Consider the following 21,850-nt stretch of genomic DNA (forward strand, 5'->3'; position numbering starts at 1 on the left):
AGAGGGTCTACAGTCCAGCCACCAGCTCAGCTCTCCAATCCCAGTCCCAGATGCTCCCTTGCTTTCCTCCCTGGAGCCGCCCAGACCCCTTATAGTCCCTTCATCATGCCAAGCGTGTGTCATCTCAGAACCTTTGCACTCTCACCCCTTCTGCCTGGAAACTTCATCCCTGACATGCACGGGGCTGACCTCTCACCTCCTTCAAGTTTTTGCTCACATGTCACCTTCTCAGAGTGGCCTCTCCGGACCACACTATTTAAGGTTAGACACCACCCTCTTAGTCTTCTATTTTTCATTTTATTTTATTTTTTTGTCTTTTTGCCATTTCTTGGGCTGTTCTTGCAGCATATGGAGGTCAGGGATCGAACCCATAACCTCATGGTTCCTAGTCAGATTCGTTAACCACTGAGCCACGACAGGAACTCCCTGTTTTATTTTTTACATTGCACCTCTCAGCCTCTAAATACTATAGAATATACTGATTTACTGGGTTTATGTTGTCCTCTTCTTCTGCCCAACAGCATACTCCACGAAGGCAGGATTTCTGTCTGCTTTGCCATTAAGGATACCCAATGCCTCGGTATCTAGCACCCTCTCCCAACCCAACCGTTGACTGAACAGATCCGGTAGAACTCATGGTACAAACAGATGATTGCTCTGTTTTAGGGTCTAGGCATCACTGCCACTAACAGTGAGCAAAGAGGCTTCTCACTTAAAAAAAAAAAAAAATGACAGTGTCCAAAATGTGAAAATTCTCACAGCTGCCACCTTGACCTGTTGACTGGTTTTCCAGACACTCAGTTTTTCTTCCTCTTGAAATTGGTAACTTTCTGCAAAATCCTAACTTCACTGCTTTCTTTTTTCCAAGAGTCCCTTTAATCACAATAGCCAACTTGAGAGCTACTTCTACAGAAAAGGAAAATCAGTCATTTCTGTGTTCTTTAGCTATAAAAAATGTCTTTTTTTCTTCTTTGACATTTTCCTTGGCTCCATTATCATGTGTGCCTCTCTGCTCTGGGCTGAGGTGATCCATCTGCAAGCCAGAATTCTCGTGCTGATTCTGCCCAGAATCACCCATAAGTCAGTCAGCTTGTGCACTCACACTTTTTAATCCTCCTTCTCACATTAAGCCCCTGCTTATTTTAGCCTGGCAGGCAAAGGAGCAGCTGCTTGCCTGGAACCCCCTAGGTAGCTAAAGGCCTTATGTGTAGGGGCATGTGAAGAAGGAAGGAGTAAGCTGAACCTGACCCTAAAGTTTCCATCCTTAGCCTTTTTTTTTTTTTTTTTCCTTTTCTAGGGCTGCACCCACGCATATGGAGGTTCCCAGGCTAGGGGTCAAATCGGAGCTGTAGCCCGCGGCCTATGCCACAGCCTCAGCAATGCCAGATCCAAGCCATGTCTGCAATCTACACCACAGCTCACGGCAATACTGGATCCTTAACCCAACAAGGGAGGCCAGGGATTGAACCCACAACCTCATGGTTCCTAGTCGGATTCGTTAACCACTGAGCCACGACCAGAACTCCTCCATCCTTAGTCTTAGTTACAGAAACAAAGGTCTTTTTTCCTACTTGCAACCTGTCCAAAGAATGTATCTTCCCATCACCCCACGTATTGTACCTATGCTGATAATTATTAAATATGTAAACATCTAAGTTATTTTTATGTGGAAGGCATAATCAATATATATACTTTTCCAATATGGCCTTAAATATTCCCCCAATTTTCTTCGCTACTGATTTTTTTCCCTCTCTTTCCCTAAGTTATATATGTATTTTCCAAGTAGTTTTTTGTCCATTTAATAGCAGTAAGAGAAGTACAACTGCCTATGTCAGGTGTCAATAAGCTTCTGTATCTTGAAGGACTAGATATAGGGCCCTTAGGCTTTGCAGGCCATACAGAGGTCCTATGATGGAAAGAAGAATGACACCTTTGAGGAAAAACTATCAGTATTTGAAGAGAGCTCAAACACGCTAATGAGCAGATCCCGTTGTGGCTCAGCAGGAACTGACTGGTACCCATGAGAACGAGGGTTTGACCCCTGACCCAGTGGGTTAAGAATCTGGCGTTTCCTTGAGCTGGGGTGTAGGCCAGCAGCTGAAGCTCTGATTCGACTTCCATATGCTGCAGGTGTGGGCCTTAAAAAAAAGCAAAACCAAACAGACCAAAAACGTGCTAATGAGGGCTCACATTTGTGGAGTACCTACTAGTACTGCTAAGTACTTTACACGGATCCTCATGACAATCCTAAGTGGAAGATGTGTTGTTATTCCCTTTCTAAAGATTGAAAAAAAAAAAAAATGAGGCAGTTGGAAGTTCCCTGGTGGCACAGCTGGTTAAGGAGCCAGCACTGTCACTGCCATAGTGCAGTTTCAATCCCTGGCCCAGGAACTTCTGCATGCCCTAGGTATAGCCAAAAAGAAAAAAAAAAGAGAGAGAGAGAGACAGAGAGAGGTAACCTATCCAAAGTGATATAGTAAGTGGTAGAGCAGAAATGAGAATTGTTTGGAGTAGGATAGGACCAGGATATGCAGTGGTTCATAGACCATCAAAATTAAACATTTGGATTTTGAGGTTTTTTTGTTTTTTTTTTTTTTTGGCTTTTTAGAGCCACACCCTCAGCACATGGAGGTTCCCAAGCTAGGGGTCGAATTGGAGCTGCAGTTGCCGACCTACACCACAGCCACAGCAATGCAGGATCTGAGCCAAGTCTGCAACCTACACCACAGCTCATGACAATGCCAGATCCCCCACCCACTGAATGAGGCCAGGGATCAAACATGCATCATCATGGATACTAATTGGATTCATTTCCACTGCACCAGAATGGAACTCCGTGATTTTGATCTTTTCTTGGCCATGACCATGGCCTGTGAAAATTCTCAGGGCAGGGATCAAACCTGAGGCACAGCAGTGACTCAAGCCACAGCCGTGACAACACTGGATTCTTAACCCACTGCACCACAAAGGAACTCTAACATTTTGATTTTATGGTAAGAGAAAAAGGAAGCCACTAATGTGTTAATGAGGTAGGAAAGCCCTGTGTGCGTGCATGTGTGTGTGTGTTAACACAAATGTATTTGCATATGTTCATCTGAGCTGTAGCATGAAAACTAGGCGAAAGGGTGGGAACAGTGGATACTGAGACACCGGGAGGTAACTGCTATCGTGTGGGCAAAAGCCAATGGTGATATTAACAGGACCAGGGGCTTGGCCCTGGAGAAGGACAGAGTGGACGTGTTTGAGACACATCTTGGAGGGACAGCGGATGAGGAGTATGAAGAGACAACAAGAGGGAGGTGTCAAGAATGATCCCTCGGTGTCTGCTTGTCTACCTGGACAGAGGACAACGTCTCTCGCTGTCGTAGAGGACACAGCAAAAGGAGCAAACCCGGGCACAGGGAACAAGGTCATGACTTTGAGCAACGTGGAGACATTTCCAGTGGACAAGCTCAAGAAGACAGCTGTAGCTTTGCCTCATGGCCCAGCAGGTTAAGGATCCCATGTTACGCAGCAGCTGGACTTGCGGCTGTGGCCCAGTTTTGATCCCTGGCCCAGGAACTTCCACAGGCCGTGAATGCAACCGAAAAAAGAAAGAAAGAAAGAGGAGAGGTGTATTCGTGGGTCTGCAGCTCAGAGAAGTCTGGGTGAGAGATGTGGATCTGGGAGCCAGCGGTGGTAAGTGGCCACTGGGAACGGATGAAATGGAGCAAAGGAGAGGGAGGAGTGAGGTTACCTAACAGCCGGGGAGGAAACCCATATTTTCCTTGGCCTTGATTCAGCCCTTCACCCCTTTTCTCACTCATTGATCCACATCCCCGCTTCTGTGAGAGCAAAACAAGTCCAACTGGAGAATCACACCAAGAAAACGATAATGGAGTTAACACTGGGGACACCTTTTATCCAGCTTGAGGCAGTCCTTCTCAAAGGAAATAGCTAACCCAGCAGTTCTATTGTGTCTTAAGCCCTTAGTATCTCAGGCTTCAAAATGCATTTTTTTTTTTTTTTTTTTTTGGTCTTTTGTCCTTTTAGGGCCAAACCCTCGGCGTGTGAAGGTTCCCAGGCTGCTGCCGGCCTACTCCAGAGACACAGCAACGTGGGATCCGAGCCACCTCTGCGACCTACACCACAGCTCACAGCAATGCCGCCAGATCCTCAACCCACTGAGCAAAGCCAGGGATCGAACCTGCAACCTCATGGTTCCTAGTCGGATTCATTAACCACTGAGCCAAAATGGGAACTCCAAAATGCATTTTTCTTATACAATGAAAACTTAGAAATGAACACGCAGAAAGTAACTTGCCAAATAAGGCTCCCCAAAGCTTGGAAGAATTACTGCAGTTTCTGCAGGAGCTTGTGTTACAGATATGGAATAACTTGAGCACCCAGAAAGGTCGATTGTTCTTTATTTGATCTTAGTTTCTTTTATTTAATTAATTAACTTTTTTGGACATACCTGCAACATGTGGAAGTTCCTAGGTCAGGGATTGAACGTGAGCCCCAGCAGTGACACCACCAGCTCCTTAACTGCTAGCGCATCAGGGAACTCCAAACTCTTTTTTATTTTAAAGGTGTGATTACCAGAGCCATGATTTCATCCATAGCCTGCTGGGCATTGAAAATGCACCAAGGAGAAATACACATCTAGCTCTTACGCCATCTACTTACACTATTTTTTTTGTAATGGCCTCACCTGCAGCATATAGGAGTTCCCAGGCCAGAGACTACATCTGAGCCAGAGCTGTGACCAACACTGCAGCTGCAGCAACCTTTAACCCACTGTGGGATCTTTTAACCCACCGCACAAGCCAGTCATCAAACCTGCGCCTCCGTGGTGACCCGAGCACCTGCAGTTGGATTCCTAACCTACTGTGCCGCAGTGGGAACGCCAGCCCATGCTGTTATTAAAAATAGCTTTGGCACAGACGCTTATTTAACATGAGGGTTTTTGTGAGATACAAATCTGAACTTTAAAAGCAAGCAAGCAAACTGTTTCAGTTCGTAAGCCCCTGAGGATGACTGTTCCCCTAAGTTCATCCGTGAAGTTTCTTTTTCCTTGGGATGGGGAATTGAGAGGCTGCTGGGCCATGTGGTGATGAAAACAGGAGCAGTGAGCCTGTCAGCCAGACCAGTATATCTGGGCTGTTCAGCCACCAGGATCAACAGAGCAAATCATTCCAACTACAGTCTGGTGACAATCTGGTTGCCTCTATTAAGAGTGTGTGTCGAGTTGAGTCAGACACATCGCAGCAGGAAACAGGAAACAGATGGCTCGCTCCAATTAGGAGAGTCCCAACAGATTAAGTAAAGATTCTGTACCAAAGTGAGGGACGGACAGAGGAAGAGGTCAGGAGGGCGCGGTGGCCTGGGCCTTAAGAGGTGAGTGAGAGAATGGTTAACAAAACCCAGAGAGAGGAACTCAAAAAAAGCTGCCTGGCGAAGCTCTCCTGGAGAGGAGTTGGGATCTTGTATGCAGGGATCCTGCCAGCTTTAAGAGACCCAGTAGGGGAGTTCCCGTCATGGCGAAGTGGTTAACGAATCCGACTAGGAACCATGAGGTTGCGGGTTCAGTCCCTGCCCTTGCTCGGTGGGTTAACGATCCGGCGTTGCCGTGAGCTGTGGTGTAGGTTGCAGACGCGGCTCGGATCCCGTGTTGCTGTGGCTCTGACGTAGGCTGGTGGCTACAGCTCCGATTGGACCCCTAGCCTGGGAACCTCCATATGCCGCGGGAGCGGCCCAAGAAATGGCAACAACAACAACAAAAAGACAAAAAAAGACAAAAAAAAAAAAAAAAAAAAAAAAAAGAGACCCAGTAGGGAAGCCACAAGCAAAGACCCTCACCTCACATTCCTTGCCCCTTCCTGGAGCCCCATCAGCCAAGAGCTGATTCAGGCCGCTCAGGTCAGCCTCCCAGGTCAGAAGGCAGGTGGAGACGGACAGGGAGGACCTGGAGAAGCAAAGCACAGCAGCGTGAAGAGGAGGACAGGCAAGTCAGTGACCCAAATCCATGGACAGAAGTCATGGAGGAGAGGGAGGGTGGGGCAGTGGTTTCATATAAGGAAGCCCAAGAGGTTGATTCGAAAAGTTACACATTCGTTTTATTGTATTGTATTGTACTTTTTCTTTTTAGGGCTGTACCCACCGCATATGGAGGTTCCCAGGCTATGGGTCTAATCAGAGCTGTAGCCATCGGCCTACACCACAGCTCACGGCAACGCCAGATCCTTAACCCACTGAGCGAGGCCAGGGATCGAACTCGCCACCTCATGGTACCTAGTCGGATTCGTTTCCACTGCGCCACGACAGGAACTCCACACGTTAGTTTTATATGTCCATCATAATATGGCAATAGCAATCCTCAAACCAGTAGAAATGATCAAATTAAAGTGGATGACTAGCTCTTGGAAATTTTATAGAGATTAGGCAGGAGCAAATTATTTCTAAGGTCTCTTTCAGACTTGTGCACAATGATCCTGTTATTTGTTGAATAGAAAGTCAAGTAAAGTTAGCTTCTTGGCAAAGGTATGAAAAAAAGGTGGATTTTCTTTGTTTTTAGTAAAATGAATATTTGAAAACCCACTACTAAACTGAAAAATCCCTATACACAAAAATCTTCATCACAGCAAAGAGCAAGATGCTAGACCAAACTTCATTTTTAATAGTTGGGAAATAGTTAAGAAAATTATAATACTCTGCTCACAATTATTTATTTTTTATTTTTTGGCCACCCTGGGGCATGTGGTGTCCCCGGGCTAGGGATCAGATCCAAGCTGCAGTTGCGACCTGCACCAGGTCGCAGCAACACCAAGTCCTTAATCCACTGTGCTGGGCTGGGGATTGAACCTGTGTCCAGGTGCTGAAGAGACACCACTGATCCCACTGCACCACAGTGGGAACTTCCTTTGCTCACAATTTTAAAAAAATGCAAAAAAAGTCTTGAATGAAATTATCAAAAATTAGTTTTATTAAGATGGTAAAACAATGGACTCTTTTCTCCTTATTTTTCAAGTTTTCTGTAATGCGTGATCACATTTAATTAAAAAACTTTATTATTTACTTACTTATCAGTATTATTATTTATGTCAATCACAGTGTTTCATTTATTTTAATTGTAATTTAAACATATTACTTTAAAATGCAATAAACATTCTATCTTTGGGAGGGTTGAAATTTTTCTACATCTTTATTTGGATGAAGGTTATAAATGTATACATAATAAAAATACTTGTATTATTTATGATTAACACAAGTTATGCATATTTACATATGTACATTTATATATGTTATACCTCAGTACAAGTTTTTAAAATTGTAATCCATAATACATTATCTAAAGTCTACTGGATAAGTGAGGCCAACTGTAATTCTTTCTATCTTTACTTTCTGCATTTTTTTTTTAGGCCTTCCCTAGGGGAGGTGAACGTTGCCCAGTCAGGGATCAAACCCGCACCACAGCAGTAAGCCTAGCTACTGCAGTGACAATGCTGAATTCTTAACTCGCTGTACCACAAGGAAACTCCTACCTCCTGCATTTTATCAACACGATACAGCATGATATTCCTGAATTTAATCTCAAAGACAAAAAAAATCTTATAGCATTCCTCTTTATCAGTGCCTGTTTACTGGAAAACCCTTGTCTCTGGATATAGTATCAGACCATCTTCATTGACAAATTGGAAGCCGTTGACAACTGCCCTCAGCCCATGAAATTTTTAGTAGTAGCACTAAAAATAAAGAGAGGAAATACAGACAGAGACTGGGGACAAACTGCTATTTGAAAACACAAGAAAAGCTATCTTTATTCATACTTGTTATTTTCATAGTACTTTTTATTTGGGAATTCTTCACAGTGGAAACTACCTGTGGGGCACAGACAGCAATGAATACAATGCCATTATTTAGTTCACAGGAAGTGGAGATGCAGTAAGGTCAAATCTTTCTCAGAAATTAGCAGTCAGAGCCAAGCCAGAGCTAAAACAAGAGAGCTTCTGAAACAGTCCTGAGATTCAGATGTGCTAGTTATTCTGTGCTTTTAAAAGACCGGGTCTCAAGAATGTCATTCTTCTCGATGGAAGTTTTCATTAAAGGTGTGTACGTTGCGATTTAAATTTTTTAGTCATTATTGGAAAGAGTATGTCTAATATCTCAGATTATGGGAAGCTCTCCCCCACACTGCCTGACTGGACATATTTCCTGTTGAACAGGGATATTCTAATTCAAACAAAATGTAAATTTCAGGAATTGCTTTGAAGCACAGCTTAGCTTCCTCTCTATGACCTGGAACAAGGCCCATTTGGAGATGCAACGTGTCAGCGTAAAATCGGAAGTATTAAACAACTTTCCATTGTACCTTGACCTAGTTTCCAATGTAGACATAAGACTTTTTCACTACGAGCTTGTAAAGCAAGTCACTTATTTTCCCATGTTTCTCATTCTTTATGATTATCACACAAGATGTTTGAAAATACTAAGTAATAATATTAAAGACTCTAAATATGTCAAGTGCTCAATTTTTCCCTGACTTCCTTTTTTCCAGCTTTATAAAGATGTTACCCATATATAATAACATATAAGGTCTATAACATGATAATTCGATACATGTGTAAATTGCAACATGAGGGAGTTCCCGTTGTGGCTCAGTGGTGAACAAATCTGACTAGGAACCATGAGGTTGCAAGTTCAATCCCTGGCCTTGCTCAGTGGGTTAAGGATCTGGCATTGCCGTGAGCTGTGGTATAGGTCGTAGATGCAGCTCGGATCCTGTGTTGCTGTGGCTGTGGTGTAGGCTGGCAGCTACAGCTCTGATTCAACCCCTAGCCTGGGAACCTCCATAGGCCATAGGTTCGGCCCTAGAATAGACAAAATAAATAAGTAAATAAATAAATTGCAAAATGATTACCACAGTAAGATTGGTTAACATTTCCACATCCTCACATAATTAGCATATTAGCATTTTGTGTGATACCTGATTTCATTTTTTAAAATATTATTATTATTATTGTTATTGCCTTTTTAGGGCCTCACCTGTGGCATATGGAGGTTCCCAGGCTAGTGTTCGAATCGGAGCTACAACTGCCGGCCACAGCCACAGCAACATCATATCCAAGCAGCGTCTGTGACCTACACCATAGCTCATGGCAATGCTGGATCCTTAACCCATTGAGCGAGGCCAGGGATGGAACCCACAACCTCACAGTTACTAGTCAGATTCATTTCCAATGCACCATACCAGGAACTCCTAAAAAAATATCATTATTCTCTTTTTGTTAGCAGAGTTGTGTTGCATTCCTTTCAGGAGGCCCTCCGGAAGAATCCGTTTTCTTGTCTTTTCAGCTTTAGAAAAGACCTTGCCACAATCAAGTGCTAAGATTGACCCCCTCTCTCAGCTTGTGTTGTATGCACACCTCTGAACAAATCACTGTGCCCAGGAGAACCTGTTATTCTTCCAAGGCTGGCCTGGCTAATGTTCCTACTTCTAGAGCTAATAAGTAGATTTAACTATATCTGAACTGCACAGTGTAATTAATACTTGAAGGGAATAGTGCTCCAGGGCAAACAATTACACAAAAACAAGCAAACACACAGACACAAAAAAAACCCAGTTGTCGAATTCACGGAGATTAAGAGAAAACACATTCTCGTTATTGATAAACAGTCAGCCAGGCTGCTCAGTCCAAGGTTTATTGAGCGCTGAGCACTAGGTGCTGCAAAAGATGCAAAGATAAGCCAGGCAAAGCTCCTCGTCTTTCGGAGCAATTGTCGAAAACTTTGCTTTCAAACTTCAGTGTGCATAATGTTTTTTAGGGACCTTGTTTAAAATGCAGGTTCTGCGCCCTCTTCCAGACTTATTAAATGAATTTTTGGCTCTGGAGTCTGGGAGTCATCATTGTTTTAAAGCAGGTGATCACTGAACGATACTTTGAGAAACAAGTATAAAAGCTTTCAACACATAAACATGAACACACACAAAAAAACGATGCAAGGGATAGGTGGAAATATTAGAGGGTTTCAAATTGTGTGCTCCTGAGTAGAGCAAGCCTGGCTTAGTCTCCACTGTGAGACATTAACAAAGATTTGGTGGTGATAATGAGATGTGTTCTGGGCTTTTATAGGCAGATGAAAAAGAGCAAAGCATCCTAAGTGAAGGAAACAGCTTGAGCCAAAGCACAGACCCCTGGGACCTCTAGGAATCCTTTTTTAAAGAATGGTCTGAATAGGATAAAAATTGCATTATTAGGGAGTTTCCATTGTGTCTCAGCAGTGGTGGACCCAACCAGTATCCATGAAGGCACAGGTAATTTAAAAAAACAAAAAATAAAATAAAAATTGCGTTGGTGATAAGACTATAAAAACTTAATGCCACTGAATTGCTACACTTAAAATGGTGAGGTGATACACTGTGTTAGGTGTATTTTACAACTTTTTAAAAAAGTAAGTTAAGGCCTGTGGGGAGGGATTCTATCCATAATTTTTGTAGAAATTTGGTTTGCATCTGGAAGCCTTGCTAGTTGGAATCCCCTCAACACTTAAAACATGGCAAATGATCAGGGACACGGTCTTTATCAGCAGGAATGTTGTGCAAATATTTGCTCCCCATTCAGGCACAGTCATCAGAAAGGACACCGGCCCCTGGCGCTGGGGCAGGATTCTGGAGACTCCTGCTGTGCCAGCTGGAAACCTTCTTGCAGAGGTCCTGGGGGAGGGGTGGGGCATCCAGGGAAGTGAAAGGGCACGTGGGCATTCAGGGGAGCAACTGGTTTATCAGCTGAAATGCAAGGGTTTTAACATGTCCAGAACTGGTCTGACTGTATCTGCGTAAACTGGCTGAACACCAGCAACATTCCTGGGTGTTTTGAGCACTGTGTTCTATTTCTAGCACCTATTTTGCTGCAGGAAAGCTTATGAGGAAAGCTGGATTTGCCTTTTCCTAGCCCATCTTACAGAAACACATCTCCTCTACAGTTTCACTTTTCCTCCTCTCCAACCTTCCTACCTGCCAGGGATCCCCATACACACACCCCTAGGTGCCCAGTCCCCATGAGTATAGTTCAACAGTCACCTGATTCGTTACTACTGAGCCACAACGGGAACTCCCTAGCCTTTGCTATTCTGTCAGTTTTGCTATAACACTTGTTTTGAAAGTGAGAATTTATTCCAGTGCAATTGATTTATTAGGAAATGATTTGAGCATAATGCAAAATTTGAATTTATGTGCAATTTATCTGTGAAAAGGCTCGGTGGATGTAGGAAACCACACCCAGCTGAATCGTACTCTGAAATTGCCAGTTGACACCGAGACCACGCTTCCCCTGGACTATTCCCAGCCAATGGCTGAGGGCAGAGAGACCTAAGGCAGGCCTGTTCCTAGGAGAAGGGGGAGGACTCACCTGACATGTCACCTTGGCTCAAAAATTCCCCAAAGACTTTGCCGAAGGTTTTTCAAACGTGCACTGAGGTCTAAGACTTTTCTGAGCCACCCTGCCTCCCTTCTCTTCTCCACAGGGGTTAGACCTTGCATTGCCATCTAGCAGCTCTCCTAGCCTCCTCTGGCTCTCTTCCCCTTTCCCCTCAGGTATTCTCCCCAATAAATCTCTTGTTCGTCTTAGAAAGAAAGAAAGAGAGAAAAAGAGAGAGAGAAAGAGAGAAAGAAAGAGAGAAAGAAAGAAAGAAAGAAAGAAAGAAAGAAAGAAAGAAAGAAGCAAGAAAGAAAGAAAGAAGGAAGGAAGGAAGAAAGAAAGCAAGAAAGCAAGAAAGCAAGAAAGAAAGAAAGAGAAAGAAAGAAAGAAAGAAAGAAAGAAAGAAAGAAAAAAAGAAAGAAAGAAGGAAGGAAGGAAGAAAGAAAGAAAGCAAGAAAGCAAGCAAGTAAGCAAGAAAGAAAGAAAGAAAGAAAAAGAAAGAAGGAGGGAGGGAGGGAGGAAGGAAAGAAGGAAGGAAGGAAGGAAGGAAGGAAGGAAGAGAGAGAGAGAGAGAAAGAAAGAAAGGAAGGAACACATTGTACCTAAATGTGTTCCAGGATCTTCCCAAGTCCCGGATCAGCGTCTCCCTTACACACCTACCCAAGCTTTTCCCTTACATCATCTGGCCTGACAACCAGCCAAGAAACAGACCTGATAAATCAAGATGAAGATTTGCGCTTCTCATCAAGACATGTGGAGGCATCTGTTGTCCAGAGTGGTAAACATATCCCTGCTGCTATACTTTTCAAGAGAATGGCTGGTGGGGTGGGGGCTATTTTGGACAGCAGGAGTCATGTGCGACATCACTCATCTCTTAAACCACACCATGGGGATATCCACTCACGAATGACATCTGGTGCAGCCACCCCTCAAGTATCTTCGCCCAAATGAGGTGAGATGACTAAGTAAAATAACATTCACCAAGAATCCAAAAACTCCAATGACTACAACCTCATTTCTTTTTTTTTTTTAATTACTCAAATGAATTTATCACATCTGTAGTTGTATAATGATCAGAACAATCCAATTTCACAGGATTTCTATCCCACAGCCCAAGCATATCCCCCCACCCCCCAAACTGTCTCCTCTGGAGACCATAAGTTTTTCAATGTCTGTGAGTCAGCATCTGTTCTGCATAGAAGATCCGTCTGTCCTTTTTTCAGATTCCACATGTCAGTGAAAGCATTTGACGTTGGTGTCTCATTGTATGGCTGACTTCACTTAGCATGATAATTTCTAGGTCCATCCATGTTGCTAAAAATGCCGGTATTTCATTCCTTTTAATGGCTGAGTAATATTGCATTGTGTATATGTACCACATCTTCTGGATCCACTCCTCTGTCGATGGATATTTAGGTTGTTTCCATGTCTTGGCTATTGAACATAGTGCTGCAATGAACCCTGGAGTACATGTGTCTTTGCGAGTCATGGTTTTGTCTGGATAAATGCCCAGGAGTGGGATTGCTGGATCAAATGGTAGTTCTATTTTTAGTTTTCTGAGGAATCTCCATACTGCTTTCCACAGTGGTTGCACCAATTTACAATCCCACCAATAGGGTTCCTTTTTCTCCACACCCTCTCCAGCACTTCTTGTTTGTAGACTTTTGGATGATGGCCATTCTGGCTGCTGTAAAGTGGTCCCTCATAGTGGTTTTGATTTGCATTTCTCTAATAATGAGTGATGTTGAACATCTTTTCATGTGTTTTTAGGCCATCCATATGTCTTCTTTGGAGAACTGTCTGTTTAGACCTTCTGCCCATTTTTTGATGGAGTTGTTTGGTTTTTTGGTATGGAGCTACAGAAGGTGTTTGTAAATTTTGGAGATTAATCCCTTGTCAGTTGATTCATTTGCAAAGATTTTCTCCCATTCTGTGGATTGTCTTTTCATTTTGTTTAGGGTTTCCTTTGCTGTGCAGAAACTTTGAAGTTTGATTAGATCCCATTTGTTTATTTTTGTTTTTCTGAGAATATGTTGCTGTTGTTTATGTCAGAGAGTGTTTGGCCTATGTTTCAACCTCATTTCACTAACATGATCTCAAATGTGTCAGGATGTGTTCTGTTTCTAACCCCTTTCCTTCCCTACAATCCCTCTTAGTCAATGAAACAATGGAATTAAAGGGGTGAAGTAACTAGACACAGTCAGGTATCCTGGAGGATTCCTGCTGTGCCACAGCAGGTTAAGGATCTGGTATTGCCACAGTTGTGGCATAAATTGCAGCTGCAGCTTGGTTTAGATCCCTGACCCAGCAACTTTGATATGCCATGGGTACAGCCATTTAAAAACAAAAAAAATCAGGTATCCTGAATTGGATACTGGAACAGAAAAAAAAAAAAAAAAAGATATTAGAGGAAAAACTGATAAAATACAAATAGAGCTTTTAGTTAATAGCATTGTACCCATGTTAATTTCTTAGCTTTGACAAACATAGCATTGTTATATAAGATACCAGCATCAGGGGAAGCTGCATGAAGTGTACATAGGAACTCTGTACTAGCTTTGCAACTTTTCTGTAAATAAAATTATTCCCCTCCAAAAAGAAGTTTACAAGTTCTCTGATGTTTCAGCAGGTTAAGGATCTGGCATTGTCACTGCTGTGGCTTGGGTCAATGCAGTGGGACAGGTTTGATCCCTGGCCCAGGAACTTCCTCATGCCCGTGGGCTCGACCAAACAAACAAACAAACGAACAAACAAAAAACAAAAAGAAGTTTATTTTTAGGAAAGGTCAAGAAGGAAGAGAGAATCTAGTCTATAATTACTCTCTATTCAAGGAATGATTGCAGTCCAACGATACCACTAACCTCCTCATTATAAAATCTTCCTCCTGGTCATTCAAAGCAAGGTCAACTGGCATTCCAGGTTGTTTTTCGTTTTTTTTTTTTTTTTTTTTTGGTCTTTTTGCTATTTCTAGGGCCGTTCCCGCGGCATATGAAGGTTCCCAGGCTAGGGGTCTAATCGGAGCTGTAGCTGCCAGCCTACGCCAGAGCCACAGCAACATGGGACCCGAGCCGAGTCTGCAACCTACACCACAGCTCACGGCAACGCCGGATCTTTAACCAAAGATCCGGCGTTGCCGTGAGCTGTGGTGTAGGTTGCAAGGGCAGGGACCAAACCCGCAACCTCATGGTTCCTAGCCGGATTTGTTAACCACTGCGCCACGACGGGAGCTCCGCATTCCAGGGTTTTAGGAACAGTCCATAAGACATAATTGTTAGAAATATTGCACAAAAAAGCAATCAAAAAAATAACTTTTTTTTTCTTTTTAGGGCCATACCTATAGCATGTGGAAGTTCCTAGGCTAGGGGTCGAATCAGAGCTACACCACAGCCACAGCAATGCCAGATCCAATCCGTGTCTGTGACCTACACCACAGCTCATGGCAATGCTGGTCCTTAACCCACTGAGCAAGGCCACATCCTCATGGATACAAACCAGATAGTCAGGCTCATTACTGCTGAGCCACAACAGGAACTCCCAAAACACTAAAACATTTTAGATAAAATATGTTTATAGTGACTTAGATGACAAATATGAAAAGAAAAATTAACCCCAATAATTGTTTTACTTCTGGAAATACCTGTGGATTTCATCAAACTATTGCTTCAAGTACCTCCAGGAATGAGACCAGGGAAAGGAAGGGAAATTTATACATTTGGCTCTATATACTATTTTTTTTTTTTTTTTTTTTTTGTCTTTTTGCCTTTTCTTGAGCCATCTCCTGCGGAGATTCCCAGGCTAGGGGTCCAATCGGAGTTGTAGCCACCAGCCTACACCACAGCCACAGCAATGCCGGATCTGAGCCGCGTCTGCAGCCCACACCACAGCTCATGGCAACGCCGAATCCTTAACCCACTGAGCAAGGCCAGGGATCAAACCTGCAACCTCATGGTTCCTAGTTGGATTGGTTAACCACTGTGCCACGACGGGAACTCCTCTATATACTCTTGTATTGCGTGATGTTTAATTGCTGCTATTTTTTACAATAGGAATATATTATTTTTATAATTTTTTCTTCACCCGAGGGTTCACTCTAATGACGTGAATAGTGTTGCATGTTCTGTGGGTGTGGACATGAGTATGATATGTATCTATCATTATAATGTCATAAGAAGTATTTTCACTGCTCTAAAACACTTCTGTACTCCGTGAATATTCATCTCCCCTTTCCCCCAAACTCCTCGCAACCACTGGTCTTTTTCTTGTCTCCATCATTTTGCCTTTTCCAGGATGGCATGTAGTTGGAATCTATTTTTCTTTTTTTCCTTGAAAAGAGAGGTTCAAAGCCTTTACGTCTATGAGACCACCCATGGCCCACCCATGCACGGACCGTTCAGGCTCTCAGTGGCAAACTCCCCCACTAAATGTTGCAGCTTTTCTTCCAGTTCTGAGCCCTGTCCCTCGGTCCTGCCCAACAGCCATGTGGAGGTTCAGCAGGACACCTGTTGGGTATTTGTTCACAGGAAGGCCACGAGTTTTGTGCCCCTTGTCACCATGAACCCAGATTCCTGTTGGGTGTGTTGTAAACAGAGAGGTCATTTCTTCAGGACCCCTGTTCTGAACACATCCCTGTAACTTTTTGGGGGGGTGGGCGGGAGCATGCCTTTTGAATGTGAAATTTCTCCTGGGCCAGGGATCAAACCTGAGCCAAAGTTGCAACCTGCACCACACCTGGGGCAATATCCAATCTTTAACTCGCCACACCACACAGGAAAGTCCACCCATACAGCTTTTTTTTTTTTTTTTTTTTTTTTGTCTTTTTGACACTTCTAGGGCCACTCCCATGGCATATGGAGGTTCCCAGGCTAGGGGTCGAATCGGAGCTGTAGCTGCCAGCCTATGCCACAGCCAAAGCAACACGGGATCCGAGCTCCATCTGTGACCTACACCACAGCTCACGGCAATGCCGGATCCTTAACCCACCGAGCAAGGCCAGGGATCGAACCTGCAACCTCATGGTTCCTAGTCGGATTCATCAACCACTGAGCCACAACGGGAACTCCCGTACAACTTTTTAAACAAAGATTTTTTTTTCATTAGCATGTTGTTCACCATGTAGACAAGATAGCTGTGTTTGAAATGAAAACACAGCAACTAATTATAACCATAAAATAAAAGAACTGCAGTAGTCAAAAAGAAAGAAAAAGAGGGAAGGTAGTTTTTGTTTTTGTTTTTTGTTTTTCTAGGGCTGTACTCACAGCATATGGAGGTTCCCAGGCTAGGGGTCTAATTGGAGCTGTAGCTACCAGCCTACACCACAGCCACAGCAACGGGGGATCCGAGCGGCGTCTGCGACTTACGCAACAGCTCACGGCAACGCTGTATCCTTAACCCACAGAGCGAGGCCAGAGATCGAACCTGCAACCTCATGGTTCCTAGTCGGATTTGTTAACCACTGAGCCACGATGAGAACTCCCAGGAAGGTAGTTTTCTAGAGAATACTTCCAAGATGTTCATGGCGCTTATCATATTATAAGATGATTTTTTTTTTTTACTTTTGTATTTTATGTTTTCTATGGTTAACATGAATTTTTCCATAATTAGGAAATTTTTAAAATTAAAATTACAATCTATACATACATGATTTATCGACTTTTGTAAGTATATTATGATGCATATTCCTATGTGGGTCTTCAAATTAGAGTAAATGGCAGTTTCAGAATACAGACCATAATCTAACTCCAGAAAAAATTCTATGTAAAAAAAATAGGCCTGGAGTTCCAGTCGTGGCGCAGTGGTTAACGAATCCGACTAGGAACCATGAGGTTGCGGGTTCGGTCCCTGCCCTTGCTCAGTGGGTTAACGATCTGGCGTTGCCGTGAGCTGTGGTGTAGGTTGCAGACGCGGCCTGATAGCCTGGATCCTGCGTTGCTGTGGCTCTGGCGTAGGCCAGTGGCTACAGCTCCGATTCGACCCCGAGCCTGGAAACCTCCATATGTCGTGGGAGCAGCCCAAGAAATAGCAAAAAAGAAGAAAAAAAAAAAAAAAAAAGGCCTGAAGACCCTGGCCATGACCCATAATTGGTTTAGCTTCCTTTTCAAAGTTGTTGGGAAAAAACATTTAGCTGTGTACAAGGTTGCTTTCCAAAATTCTAGAAGTAATGACCAGGCAGATGCTGTTTGACTATTCCAGTGAGGTATCTGAAACCAAACATTTGATCATTTGTTAATTTTTCAAAAGAAGAATTTCAAACCTCTGGTTTTCTTTCCCTGTGGTTTCTTTTCTCATCTCCCCTTGAATATCCTTGAGACACCAACAAAAACTAGCCCAAATCAAATCCAACCTCAGTTCCTTCCCATTCCCAGAATTTTCCTCCTCCTCTCCTTTCACCCTGGAATTAAAAGCTGAGCTTGATTCTCTCCAGGAATATCGGTCAGATCTGGAGGGGATTTCACTGCTTCTAGGAAGGCACTAGACCAAGGTCACATTCGCAGAGCCAAATGGAAGTCAGCCAGGCAAAAGGAGAAAACTCAGGAAGAGCAGGGTGACAATAACGGCGCCGTAGAGCAGAGGAGAGATTAGCAGCTGAGTGTAAATTTGGCAGGGTGTCTAAAGGGGATTTGTAGGAAAGTTTGCCCTGTAAGGTGCTGCATCCCCCAGCCCCACCCCAGTGCAGCCCTCCACCCTTATTCCCAAACCTCCAAAAACCTCAGTCCTCCATTTACTGGCTGTGTGGCTCTGAGCAAATATTGATTTACCTCCCTGTTTATTGACTTCCTCATCTGTAAAACAGGGATGTGGTCACGCCGCTTTTGTTGTCAGGATTAATTGAATCAATCCTGTTCCATCACTGAAACAATGCCCATTGTAAGAGCTACACAGCTATGTATGAGTTAGCTACTGTTTTTCTGAGCCCTCATAGTCCAACTAAAGCTGCTTTTAATGTACCCTGAGCAGACTGGCTCAAAAGTAATCCTGTAGAATTTTTTTTTTTTTGTCTTTTTAGGGCTGCACTTTTGGCACATGGAGGTTCCTGGGTTAGGGGTCTAATCGGAGCTGTAGCTGCCGGCCTAGACCACAGCCACAGCAATGCGGGATCTGAGTCACGTCTGGGACCTACACCACAGCTCAGGGTAATGCTGGATCCTTAATCCCACTGAGCGAGGCCAAGGATTGGACCTGTGTCCTCATGGATGCTAGTCGGGTTCGTTAACCACTGAGCCACGACAAGAACTCCAGTCCTGTAGAATTTGAGCTACTATTTCAAATGAGGTGACCACCATCTCCCAGCCTTAATCAGTCACCAAGTTCTGTCGCTCCATCTTTTAAAATGCTTCCACCCTTTCCTCTCCAATGCCTTAGTTGATTTATTGACTCTTCCACAGGTGGCTGGTAAAGTCACCAATTGCTCTTCCTTTCCTCAGGACCGTCTAGCCCTGAGGTCCTTCAAAATGGTGCTAGAGATTCTCTGGAGTATAGATCTGTATGCCTTACTCCTCAGCTTAAACCCCGTTGAGTATGTCAACAGTCACTGTGTTTAGCCTGCAGCGTATGGAAGATCCCAGGCCAGGGATCAAATCCAAGCCACATCTATGACCTCTGCCAGACCTACGTCACAGCTGCAAATGCTGGATCCTTAACCCACTGCGTCAGGTCACGGATCGAACTGGCAATGCCACAGAGACAAGTGGGAACTCCAGCAGTCCACTCTTTTCAACTCAACCTCTGACCTTTTCAAGGCCTGCTATTTTCCATCAATCTACGTCATCACTATCAGCAAACACTTTGCACTGTTATGACTCCAGGACTTTCCATGCATCGTCTTTCTCTGGATTGATCTTCCTATTATTCTTTAACTAGTAAGTTGCTACTTACCTTCAAGACACTAATAAAAAAAATCTTCCTTCTCTGTAGTTTTTCTCAGCAACTCTAGGCAAAGTTTGTCATTTCTTCCTCTCTCTTTCCATTTTAGTTGGTCCATGGTCCTGCCTTTGCAGTTAACAGGCTATACTGGAATTATGTCTTTATGGGTCTTTCTCAATAGCCTGTGATTTACTCAGTGACAGAGGCTGTGACTACTACTGTGTTTGCCACAACCATGCCCACATGCCTAGCCCATCAAAGATGTTTAGAAACAGTGTGACGAGTGGATGAACGAATAAATGAGTGGATCAGAATAACACCCCAGGTGACACTGACATTGATGGGAGAGTAAATACAGTTTTTAAAAAAGTAGCAAATAGGATTCAAGGTCCACCACTGTGACTTGGGTTTTGTGACTTGGGGCAAATTTCTTATTCTTTGTGCCTCAGTTTCCTCATCTACAAAATGGCAACAATAAACCCTTATGGTTGTGTGATGATTAAATTTATTTATAAATGTAAAGTGCTTAGAAGAGTACCTGCCATATAGCAAGAACTCTGTATATATTAGCTGTTGTTTGGAGAGAGAGAATCACTGTAAACTCCACAAGAGCGAGACTAAGCCTTGCGTTTCCAGTTCATTCCTTACATCTGCTACAGTGCTCCATGGAGAAGAGCCACTCAGTAAAGACTTTTGAATGAATATCAAAGTAATAAAAAAAAAAAAGAACAAAAGGGAAGAGAATGAAAAACTAAAAAGGCCACATGGGAATGCATTCGGCACAAAGAACACCGATGTGGCCAAGTCACCTCAGGTCCTCAACACTGGGCTGGGTGATGAGGTGTACTTAGAGGTCCTGAACCTTTTATTCAATCCTCATGGGAACTTTGCACGCCTCGGTCAAAGTGTTCATTTTAAAGACAGTGAGGAGGAAAGATGTACTGTATACAAGGAGGGATTTATTTTAATTTTATTTTTAAGGATTTTTATTTTTTCCATGATAGTTTACAGTGTTCTGTCAATTCGCAACTGTACAGCAAAGTGATCCAGTCACACACACACATACATTCTTTTTTCTCACATGATCCTACATCAGGCTCCATCACAAGTGACTAGATAGAGTTCCCAGGGCTATACAGCAGGATCTCTTTGCTTATCCATTCCAAAGGCAATAGTTTGCATCTATTAACCCCAGATTCTCAGTCCATCCCACTCCCTCACCCTCCCCCTTGGCAACCGCAAATCTGTTCTCCTAGTTCATGAATTTCTTTTCTGTGAAAACGTTCATTTGTGTCGTATATCAGATTCCAGATATAAGTATCACATGGTATTTATCTTTTTCTTTCTGACTTACTTCACTCAGTATGAGAGTCTCAAGTTCCATCCACATTGCTGCAAATGGCATTATTTTGTTCTTTTTATGACCGAGTAGTATTCCATTGTGTATATATACCACATTTTTTTTCCCCACTGTACAGCACGGGGACCAAGTTACACATATATATGTATACATAATTTTTCCTCCCATTGTCGTGTTGTGATGTGAATATCTAGACATAGTTCTCAGTGCTACACAGCAGGATCTCATTGTAAATCCATTCCAAGAGCAATAGTTTGCATTTGTTAACCCCAAGCTCCCGATCCCTCCCACTCCCTCCCTCTTTGTATGGTATTTGTCTTTCTCTGACCTATTTCACTCAGTATGAGTCTCTAGTTCCATCCATATTGCTGCAAATGGCATTATGTTGTTTTTTTTATGGCTGAGTAGTATTCCATTGTGTATATATACCACACCTTCCTAATCCAATCATCTGTTGATGGACATTTGGGTTATTTCCATGTCTTGGCTATTGTGAATAGAGCTGCAATGAACATGCAGGTACATGTGTCTTTTTTAAGGAAAGTTTTGTTCAGATATATTCCCAAGAGTGGGACTGCTGGGTCATATGGTAGTTCTATGTAGAGATTTCTAAGGTACCTCCACACTGTTCTCCACAGTGGCTATACTGGCTTAAATTCCCACCAACAGTGCAAGAGGGTTCCCTTTTCTCCATAACCCTTCTAGCATTTGTTATTTGTGGACTTATTAATGATGGCCATTCTGACTCGGGGGTGGGGTGGTATCTCATGGTAGTTTTGATTTGCATTTCTCTAATAATCAGTGATATTGAGCATTTTTTCATGTGCTCGTTGGCCATCTGTATATCTTCCTCGGAGAAATGTCTATTCAGGTCCTTTGCCCATTTTTCCATTGAGTGGTTGGCTTTTTTGCTGTTGAGTTGTGTAAATTGCTTGTATATTCTAGAGATTAAGTCCTTGTCCATTGCATCGTTTGAAACTATTTTCTCCCATTCTGTGAGTTGTCTTTTTGTTTTCTTTTAGGTTTCCTTTGCTGCGCAAAAGCTTGTCAGTTTGATTAGGTCCCATTAGTTTATTTTTGCTCTTATTTTTGTTGCTTTGTGAGACTGACCTGAGAAAATACTCATAAGGTTGATGTCAGAGAATGTTTTGCCTATGTTCTCTTCTGGGAGTTTGATGGTGTCTTGTCTTATATTTAAGTCTTTCAGCCATTTTGAGTTTATTCTCATACAAGG

General features: G+C 43.1%; 1 long non-coding RNA gene across 1 annotated transcript in view; it reads right to left on the reverse strand.

The window, feature by feature from the left end:
- LOC110262191 overlaps positions 1-21,850 on the reverse strand; it is a 72,124-nt gene that overhangs the window by 8,372 nt on the left and 41,902 nt on the right. Inside the window, exon 3 of the long non-coding RNA XR_002346875.1 lies at positions 5,842-5,947. This is a non-coding gene — a long non-coding RNA (uncharacterized LOC110262191). The remainder of the gene's footprint in view (positions 1-5,841; positions 5,948-21,850) is intronic.

The sequence above is a fragment of the Sus scrofa genome, chromosome 8 (genome assembly GCF_000003025.6).
Source record: "Sus scrofa isolate TJ Tabasco breed Duroc chromosome 8, Sscrofa11.1, whole genome shotgun sequence".
Classification (NCBI taxonomy): Eukaryota; Metazoa; Chordata; class Mammalia; order Artiodactyla; family Suidae; genus Sus; species Sus scrofa.